This window comes from Cavia porcellus, unplaced genomic scaffold, assembly GCF_034190915.1.
Source record: "Cavia porcellus strain 051 isolate PalLab524CR breed Dunkin Hartley unplaced genomic scaffold, mCavPor4.1 scaffold_14, whole genome shotgun sequence".
Classification (NCBI taxonomy): Eukaryota; Metazoa; Chordata; class Mammalia; order Rodentia; family Caviidae; genus Cavia; species Cavia porcellus.
Window position 1 is genome coordinate 38,408,441 of NW_026947497.1, and position 11,413 is coordinate 38,419,853.

The following is an 11,413-nucleotide window of genomic DNA, read 5'->3' on the forward strand; positions in this document are numbered from 1 at the left end:
ATGCACCACTTTAAAAAGTTGTCAACTTCTGAAATTATTTCCTCTTCTGTTTTCAGGTTTTCTCTCAATTTGTTTCCTTGTTAGTTGTGACATGATCCTTTTGGTTGAGAAACAATTATATACTAGGCAATCTTTTACTCTACCACACATGCTAAACTTTCTATAGTCTCCTGGCTTCTTTCCTACCACATTTACATCTACTGTTTCAAATTTGAATGAATCCTTTCATCATTTTTCCTAACCCTATTTACTATTTTGCCTCCTCCATTCTTTGCTCCTCTTCTCCACTTACTCTCTGTGACACACACTCTGCTGATGCTGCTTGTTGATCATGTCTCTGCATTTTCTGTGACTCCATTCTCTCCCTAAATTTTCAGTTTTCAATCAGATCTTGTTTTGTATTTTGATTTTGCTCCTCAGATGATCACAACCATTGCTGTCTATCAATGGCTCTAACTAAGTCTTCTGACAGTCAGATCTTTTTATGCAATTATTTTGGAAATCATCATTTGAATTTCTACTATTAATAACTATGTCCTAAATATCAGCACTGTTACTCACTTACTATTCTAGTCCTCATTTTATTGCCCTTCAGTTTTACTGACCAAATCATTAGGCATCAATCTTTCTCCCTCACCTTCCTTAGCCACAGCTAGTTCTACTGATCAAACCTTTGAGCCATTCTCCTCTTCATCGCTACTGCCCTTTTCTTGCCATGTTATTTCACTGTTGTTTCACCCTTTAAGCTTAAGCTCCTTGACTCCTCTTTAATCTGTTCTCCCATCACTAGTTCAAGTAATATATGAAAAGAACACAAGTCATTAACCTGCTAATAACTGTTATTAATAACCTGTTAATAACTAGACTATAACACAAAATTTACAGCATGATGTTTTCTGCCAAATTTTCTACCACTTAGGACTCTTTTATTTCTAGATTTTTTAAAATTTTATTTTGATTTTTTTAAAATTTTAGTTTGAAAGTGGTAAAATACAACAGAACAAGACAGATTATAAAGCCAACTAGGATAGTACAGTGAAATTGGTACACAACTTCACAGCAGGTTACCAGGATAACAGTAATAGGTATCACAGTATATTTCGTTATCTTTATAATAATTGTTCTTTCAATCACGTATATCAAAATGAGATGAAATACAGAACATTATAGAACTTGTCAAAACAGAATATTGAACAGAGCAGTACCATTAATCAGAATAGAGCAAAACAGTAATAAAAATATTTGCCTTCAAAGAGATGGTAGAAGGAAATTCCCTTTATTTGCTATGGTCAACCTCCCAGGAGATGCTCAGATTTCTGGTTCCCATTTGCTAATGGGGGGACAGGAGAAGGGGGATAGGGGAAGTGGGATGTTTGACTCTAGGCCATGCATCTGTAGGTTCACTATTGCTTAGCAGGGAGGCAGGCTCGTTGTTTGGTTTCACGGCATCCTAAGTTCTAACATAGTGTGGATCTCAGGAGCTGCTGGTAGTTCTCCCCCTGGAAGGGCCACAGTCTGCCATACCACCATCGCTTACCAGGGAGGGGAAGTGTTTGCTTGTCTTCCCAGTGTCCTAAGTTCCAACATGGCACCGATCTCAGGAGCTGCTGGTGGTTCTCTCCCTGGAAGGGCCACAGTCTGCCACACCACCACCGCTTACCAGGGAGGGGAAGTGTTTGCTTGTCTTCCCAGTGTCCTAAGGTCCAACATGGCCTTAAATTTTATTTTGAAAGTAGTAAAAGTGCAACAGCACAAGACAGAGCAAAGCCAATTGAGACAATGCAGTGAAATTGGTACAGAATTTCACAGTAGGATATGGGGATAGTAGTAATAGGTACTATGATATATCTCTTTAACTTCACAATAGTTGTCCAGTCAATTAGGTATAGCAAAATCAAACCAAGAATAGAACATTATAAAACCAATTGAGAATAATGAATGGAGCCAAAGAAACAAAACAAAACAAAACAAAACAGTGAAAACAACTTTGCCTTCAAACAGAAGATAGAAGGAAATCCCCCATATTTGCTATACTGCCTATGGTCATTCTCCCAAGAGATGCTGAGACACCTATCCCCAGTAGCTATGGGAGGGGGGTGGGAAGGAGAAGGGTGCTTGATTTTCAGCCTGCGTGGCAGCAGGCTCACAGGTAAAGTTCTCCTTGTGGCCCACGCCGCAGGCACTCACCAAGAGGGTGTGTGAATAAGCTGCCTGAGTTCCAACAGGGCCGGATCTTGGGAGCACTGGTTCACCTCCTGGCTCATATTTCTGCAATTTTTAAATGCTGTGCAACTGCGTCATTCTATTACTCTTCCTGCTATATCTCAGACTGACAGTGCCTAAGACATACCATCTGTCCTTAAGTCAAGATTCTCTAGATAATCTGAATATCTATGGATATCTATCTATATCTATTCTATATGAATATCTATCTATATGAATATGAATATCTATTATGAATGTGTATCTATGGCAGCATATGAATGCATATGAATATCTATATCTGTATCGATATCATCTATACCTGTATCATCTATATCTTTTTATATATCTATCTATATGCTGTGATTTGAATATTTGTGTCCTCTCTAAAATTCTCATTTCAACTTCATCCTCTGCACAACAGTATTCAGTAATGGAGAATTTAGGAGGTGGTTAGACCAAGGGTTCTCTGCCCTTGTGAATGTGATTGATGTCTTGCAACAAGATTGGAGGGAACAAGCTGGGGCCTTCTTATAAATAGTGAGAAGGCCCTCACCAGACATAGAGCAGCCAGCACCTTGCCCTTAAACCTTCAATTTCCAAAATTGTGAAAACTAAATTTCTATTAGGTAGTTTATATTCAGGTATAGCAGCACAAAAGGACTAAGGCACATTTGTGTAAGATATTGCTGTAAGTATTATCCTCTAAAAGATCTGAATGTGAAACATTCAAATATAGTTGGAGAAAATAGTGTAAGATTAGAATTTTTGTATGCCCAGGGGCAGAGGAGCAAAGGAATTCAAGGACCTCATTATTTTCATAAGGACATAAGCATTGACTATAGTCCCACTTCTACTCACACACTAGTTCTACCTGTGTAGTTATAACTTAAGTTTGCCCTATCTGCACTCAGTACTTGTGAATGCTAACTCATTCCATGTATTCTTCAGTCACCTGTACAGACAACAGAACCAACCAGTATTTGAAGAGCTGGTTCATTAGGTGATAACAGTTTTTAAAAGTCTAAGTTAAGAAGTTCGTGTGTTATTCAGTTTTTGGACATTTCTTGCACAATAATTCTTTATTTACTTAAAAAATTAAAGAAAAAGATAGTCTAAAGAAACTTTTTTCTGTTTTCTTTCTTTTTGTCATTTCAAAGACATTTGTGGTGCTTGGCTCACAGCAACCTAGTAAATATAACCTGACGAGAGATATATAGTCAATTTTTTAGCACAAATATTTTGGATCTTTCAAACATAATATTGATAACTGAAAGTGAACAGAAAGAAATTAGCATCTGGTTTTGATGAATGTGGTTTGCTTGTACTTTAAAGGAAAAGTATTCAGGAAAGGACTGGAAATTCCTGCTCAGTAAACTAAAATCCAATATAGTTTTTTCAATACCTGATCCTCTATGGTACACGTGACCTTAGTGACTTTATTCTATCAATTCCACGTATTTTTTAGATTAATGCTATGCTTCATTTTAGGATTTTTGAGTGACTTTTTTTGTATACTTATTTGCTTTTCGGCCATAGACGCAAAGGTAACATCTTTCTCGGAGGAAAATCAGACTGTGTTATCCTGCTCATCGTCAGCACTATCAGGGGAGAAAAGGGAGAAACTAAGAGCAAGTGTTTAATATTTACACATTATGTCTTCTGCACTAGACTGGCCCAAAGCCGTTTTGAGAAAGCAATTAAAGTCAGTGGCTAAAATGAGGTTTCGGGATGATCAATGGACATCATTTATCAGTGTTCCACATCAAACAGCTCATCAAAACAGTGCTCCCCATTGACTGTGTATGTTGGCTGTGCTAAGGTATGAAGAAGAGTAAAATCATTTGTGCATGCAAATTTCTATTTGCTTTACAATTGAAGCATTTACTTTCTATTTTTCTAATGGAATTCTCAGAACATTTCAAATCAGTGTACAATGTAACAGTCCTCATGTTGAGTGCCAGTAAGAAAATGACCTTTTCTCTGTATTTCCACTAATTGGCTTTTAAGACACGTTTGATGTGGCTGAAAAGGTCAAAGATCAATGAGTGGCTTGTTAGTCTACATCGTTTATTTTATCAGAAAACAAAAATACAAGCTATTTAAAAAATAGAATTTTGAAAGAAATACGCAGTCTCTTTGCCTTTGGCAGCCTCTACAATTCTTCTTTGGCTCCGTCAAGCATGAGATGGTTTAATCAGGGGATTATTAAGTAGGCTGAAGAAATATAACAAAGTTTTGTGCTGCAGTAAATATTTGTAAAACAAAACTTTAGAAAAATCCATGATACATTTTACTGTCACTAATTTTTAAAAAAAACCCAAGGTATTTCTGAAATCATTACTAAAGACCTGAAAAAGCTTAAGTTCCAAGTAGATAATTGTTGCTATATATTTCAAGATACTAAAACAAACTTGTGCTAAGTGCAAAGATGACAAAAGAATGACCTTGTAGAGAACTGAAGTGAAATTTTACCTCAAATTTTAATTGTAAAGATCTTCAATCTTAACTATAATGATGTGAACCCGTGGGAGAACTAAGCAATATGATGTGACCTCTTCTGACACTGTGCTTGAGTATTTATGAAAATGATAGGGACACTGTTTCTGTTACTGCCAAGAAACAACTTGTATGTAAACAACTGATTAAGCTCACTGAAATCTGTGCTCATTATATTTAAAGGACAGAGATAGGCATGTTTTGCCAGAATAGTAGATTGTGCTTAAATTAAGCAATAATTATGGACTTTTAGGGTACAAAGAGGGAGACTAATGACTCATTAGAAATGACTTTGACCTGAAGCAAAGCATTGGGTCCTTATCCCTTTATGATCATTTAGTGTAGTCAAGAGACATATTCTAGACTGAGTCCTTTGATTCTCTTCAGTAACACAGAGAGACAAGAAGTGTTGAAAGCAGGTGGCTCGAGAGCTAGAGCGACGTATGTCACCTGATTTCCTTGAACTTAATGGCCCAGGTTCTTGCATAAATAGAAGAAACAAAAGTGCCATCCCACTGCTGTACTAGAAATTTCCTAGGTAGACAAATCGTTATTTCGTTTATTTAATTTGTTTACTTGTTTAGCAAATGTAGTTCAGCATCCATTTAATAAATAAGACTCCACTGAGTGACGGGAAAATATGGCACTCTTAAGGTATTTACAGACCAGTGGGGGAGACAGGTATAAAAACACAATTTTTAAACAGTGTCATGATAGTTGGTTTCATATCTGCTGTAGGAGGAAATGATAAGGTAACCCAGTTTGGGAAAGAGTTGGAATCATGGAAAACTGGCCTCTAAAATTAAACTTGTATAATTCAGAATTAACCATTATGTTAGTCTGATTCTAGTGAGCAGGAGAGGTGAGAGGAACAGGGAGGCCCAAGTGAAAAAGATAAAATCACTTGGGTACAGTGTTAGCCTTACCACCAAACTGATGATTTTTAACTCCTTATTTGCTCTAGAGTATGGCAAGCAAGTTGTTTTCTATCCCAGAGTTTTTATACACCTCCATTAGCAAGAATTTAAAATAGATCTAACAATCCTATGGTACTTAACAGAAGCCTAGTAGACCTTGACACTTAGCATTGTAGCCCTTTAACCATCCACTAAACCCGTCTCTGGCTGCTGGCTGGAAAACAAAAAACAAAAAACCAAAAACCCTCTTCTTGCCTTTTTTTTAGACTGTAGGAGAACAGTTCGCCCTTTGCATAATATATGCAATGGAGATAGTGGAAAAGAAATTAGGAATATGAAGGGCAGAGTAGTATGAATAATATTCTCAAAGTAGACTAGATTATATCCCTGAAGGCCTAGAACCATCACGGCTCCATCTACTTTCAAGAATATACTGCTTGGAAGCAAACACAGTTGCCACTGTGTTAGAATGGAAACGAAGAGGAATCTCTTAGGAGACAAGGACCTCATTATACTTTTTAAAAAATTTTAGGTCAGTGAAGACTTGCTTTTACTTCTGTGTTTTATTTCTCCTTGAGGTAAAAGTTGTTCTTAAATATGTGTTTAAAGAAACGCAGTCCACTGTACTGTGGTGTAAATCCTGCTCCTACCTGCACTTATCCACAGAACAGGTAACAGAGGAACTAATAAATCTCAAGTGACTTGAGAGCCCTTGAAAAATATTTCTGTGCCTACCCATGCTTTCCATAGTGCAAATGCATTATCTTTACTCAAAAGAATAATTAATTTCATAGTGACACACTTCTCCCCTGAATTTTTCCCTTGTAAAATACTTGCTGCTGTGCTTTGATCTTTTTCACTTGGGTACTAACTGATTCACATTTCCATAATGAATACTGACACTTTTTCTGATAGTCCTCATAAGATTTTCCTAACTTCTGAAAATAAAATAACTCTATTGCTAAAAATAGGTATTTTGATTGTTTTGTAATTCCTCTGATGATGATAGTCTACATATTTTGTAGCATTTCTTTCTTTGAGTAAGGAGATCTTTTGTCAAGTGAAGTCTTGTGATGAGTTCAGTGCCCATACAGCGCTACATGTGTTTGCAGGTCTTGTTTGTGCTGCTTGATGCAAGTCCCTAAAACACAGGAGCTCTAGATGAAAGCCAGGAACAAGGAGCAAAAAAGATACAACTCAGTCAGTTTTCTTTCCTGGCAACTTTTACCTCTGCTGCTGTCCTTCAGAACAAAGTCAAAGAAAGTAGCAAAGAATCACTTCTCTGAGAGGGTAGGCAGTCACACACACTTCAAGGATGTCACATGATCTTTTCTGGAGCCAACAGAAGAAAATTTGACGTAAGATGATTTTGCTCACAGGCACACGGAGTAAAGCCAGAACTCCTAAGGATTTAAACCACATTTGCAGTGTGATGTCTCCCAGTGCTGAACTGTTCTGAGAAATGATCCTCATCAACCTCTGTGGTTCTACTACAGGCAATACCAATAATATAACTTGAATCAATGAATTGATAAATGTACACCTAGTGTTAGTCTATTAATCTTTGAATAAAGCCAAATGATTAAATTTGCCTTTAGGTTTCTCTATTACCTTGTTACATTATCTCTATTTCTATCAAGTCGATGTATGTATACATAAGGAGACCAGATTTTGTTTTTTATATCAAGGTCAAGAAAATCATATAGGTCATATTGATTTGGAACTGCTAATTTTTACATAAGGAGACCAGATTTTGTTTTTTATATCAAGGTCAAGAAAATCATAGGTCATATTGATTTGGAACTGCTAATTTTCTAAATCTCAGGTGGCAAGTCATTGTGTATAACCTTAAAAGCCTATGTATTGTAAACTCAGGTATTTAAGACATCAAATCTAAGACTGGCCGGCACTTGGTGGCAATCATTCAGACTTAATGAATTACAATGGTTTTAGAGTTTAAGGCTTAAGTCTATGTTTTCTAGAATAGTAATATTGCTATGGTGATGTCTTAGTTACTTTCCAGTTGCTGGGATAAAATACACGACACTCACAAGTTAAAGAAGGAAAGATTTATTTTAGCTCAAAGTTTGTAAAGGTTTTAGTCCATATTTGGCTGGCTCCAAGGCAGAGCAGGATAACAGAGTCCTAACAGAGGAGGAAAGAGCTCATGGAATGGCTGGCAGGAGGCAGCAAGATTTTTTCTTTCCATTTTTATTCTCTCCAGACTATAAGATTATTGATTGGTGCCACCTGCACCCAGAGTAGCTCTTTACTCTTTAGTAAATCCATCAGCCACATCTGGGGCTATGATAAATACTCAGTGGGCTAACCCAGTTTCACACACATAGGTGGTCTGCTCATCTCCTAAAATACCACCTATTAGTACACAAGGCTTTAGTGGGGGATATCTAGCTAATAAGCCATAGCAGGTGAATATCCATATTGCATATTTCAGATATTGAGGAAGGAACACTATGGTGAAAACCAAGAGTCTTCCATTGGATAAAAAACAACTGAAATGCTATTTGAAAGGAAAAGATCTAGAAATCCACACACCAAGAGGATTGATTTGCAGACAAATGTATGGTATCGTACTGACATATCCTTGCTTATAGAAAGCAATGCTACATGAACTGCCCGGCTTGTTTTGTTGCAAATCGTTGGAAGTAGGTACTGTGAATAATTTTTAAAGAACATTCTTAGAGTTTTGAAAACAGCGAACTTAACAACTGGTTAGCTGTTAAGTTTGTGTAGAGGAGAGCTCCTGCAGAAATATGGTGTCATTTGACTTATTTTCTGCCTCCTCATGCTCCAGCAAATAGAAACACAAAAGAGTAAATGTTTATCCTTATAAAATGCCTTTATTTTAAAGATAAAATAATTAGTGGTAGTGGGGGTTGGGAAGAGCTAAACTGACTAATTAGAAAAATCCACAAATGCCACGAATCTTAAAGATTAGAACTTGTAGCATCTGTCGACTAATACAGAATGCTTGGGAACTCCAATGAAAATGCAAGCTGAGAATATATATGGTGGAACACTGTGATTTGTTGCAATTATATTACATACATTAAAAACCACAGAAATGCCTCATGACTGAAAGCTTGAAACATTCTTATATCAGTTTTGCTAAGAAGAAATGCTGTTTCAAGACCTATCCATAAATCAGAAAAAAATATGTAACTTACACCAGTCTGGCTTTATTCTAAAACATACTACACAGATCTCCTTTCTATGCCTGTCCATGAGCACAGAGCAAGCTAACAGCACCCAAATACCAAAGCAATTCAGTTTGCTGGGTGCAAAAAAATGGAAAAATTTCATTTTACTATGCCTCCACCTCAGTAGACTGTCATTCAGAACAACATGAATAGCTTTATGATGTCTTTTTTTGCCAGAATTTAAAATATGGGGAACCTTAGGTGATTTATTACAATTTGTGGCCAGATCTGATAAGTTAGTTATTATAACAAATTAAAATTTTAGAAAAAGGCCTTCAGTAGGCAGTGAGGACTTCGTGCTCTAATTTTTATAGGCACTAGAAGGTCAAAAGCGTACCTTTCCCACAGCCATATATGGCCTGAGGGCCACTGGGCACTTTTAAATAAAAAGATGAATGTTCTGGTATGAGCATGCTCCTAGAATCCAGTGACGCTCTTCCTCAGGGTGGTCTGTAAATATTCTAAATCTTTGCTTACTATATAAAATTACAAAAAAGTGTTATCTTGCATCACTCACAGGCACTAGACTTCTTAAACTAGGCAATCCCTACTAGGCAAATCATTTGTGCAAAAAAAGAAAGAAGGAAAGAAAGCAAGAAAGAAAGAAAGAAAGGAAGGAAGGAAGGAAGAAAGAAAGAAAGAAAGAGAAAGAAAGAGAAAGAAAGAAAGAAAGAAAGAAAGAAAGAAAGAAAGAAAAAGAGAAAAGATGGTTTGCCTTGTTCTTTTTTTCTTTTCCTTTGGCCTAGAACTATCTTTTGGCTCTGTACATTCTGATTTATTTAAGAAACATGAGTTCTTATTCTTTTAAGTCAGGTTTATCAGATTTTCACTTTAAAGTATGGGAAAAATCAGTGTTCTACATGCAGTTTTGTCTGCCTCTCTCTCACTGCTACTTTGACTTTCTCACTGGCTTTACACTGTGTCTAACTCTGGAAAAGAGATTCCTCTCATCTTGTCTACCTCCTGGTCTTCCTTCTAAACCACCCTGAGTGCATGGGCAAAGGCCCAGATGAAGATGGGAAACACAAGAAGACACTTAGGAAAAAAGGACAGTATAGCTGGAGGAGAAATGGATCTATTTTGAAGTTAATGTATGAATAAGTGAAAATTGGGATTTTGTCAGAGCTCTATTATGTTGGCTTTTTTTATGCTTGTGGTCTAATTAATTGTATTTCTTTTAACTTGATGAAAATACAAACCACAATGTTGAACTAATACTGGCGTGTAGCCCAGCTCAATCATATTGTTAATGTCTTATGGCCATTTATTAGGATGTTTGCCTCAAATTAATATTACCTGGTGCCAAATGGTGAGGGCCAGACCAATATCTATATGCTCTCTCAGCTTTTAAAAAATTGAAATGCCCTGCCTGCTTGTGGCTCTGATTTTAAGAAGGCAAATTTGTGCATTTTGCTTCAACACATGTAATGCTGTTTTGCCAAATCAGATGTCTTTCCTCATGGGATAAAATTATAATGGCATTGCAAAGCGGTTCTCTTGAAACCTTCTAAAACAGATTATGTTCTTTAAAAACTTGATTCTTGACTTTGCATGTTTTAACGCTGCATTCCATTAAACCTGTGTTTGAAGTTACTAGGATTTGCTAAAATATTTGATAATGCCTAAGCAGATAAGAGATTATATGCTTTATGTATATAGTAGAAGGATTTGTTTCAGCTTGGATACAGGGTATTAATTGGCCACCTACAGTGAGCAATGTTTAATATTTTGCTCCTACCCCCTGGTTTCACTCCTTTTTTGCTGCTTTTCAGGCAGAAGATCATGTCTGTATTCACTGAGCTGAATTTGCTAACTTTCTGGAACACACTTAAACAATGTGTTCTACTTGTGTCATATTACATTAACTTCACTTCTAATGACAAGTTGTATATATCTGTAATAAATAGCCCCTCAGGGATCAGATCAAGATTAAGAGAGAGAAAGTAGACTGCTGGAGTTAAGTAATTTACAGTATCTCAGTAAATGCTTGCAAAGAAATTCTTGCATCCATAGGGCCAGTTAACAGCACTGGAGGGCTGTGATGCTTGTAGAATGTTAAACTCTAGTGGAAATCTCCAATCACCTGGGTTCAATTAAAAAAATAACCTTTAGACTCTGCAGTGTTTGATGCTTATGGTGCTTCTTATAACAGAGACTTACCAGCTTTTCATGGACCAAGATGGACACAAGGCAAAGTGGTGGTTAAGGAAAAAGGAGATGCTAGTCAGGAATATCTCCAGCAGCAGCCATGGAGCGGAGAAGAAGACCTTACTTAAACTGAAAAACTTTCTCTGACATGCTCATTCCATATCAAAGCCTTTTTAGTTAATTGAGATAATCCACAGAAGAAAAAAATCCAAATGTTTGGGGGAAAATACAGTCAAGTTGAGCAATTGGGTCTGATTAACCAAGACATGTGCAGGGCTGGATTAACAGTCTGTTTAGCCTGGAAGACTAGTTTCCTCACAAATGTGGAATTAAAATATTCCACAGTGCACCAAGTGAGTCATAACTCCTACAGATTCACTTGTAGGAATGGAAATATAGTATCACAGGATTTCAAATTTTTCCCTC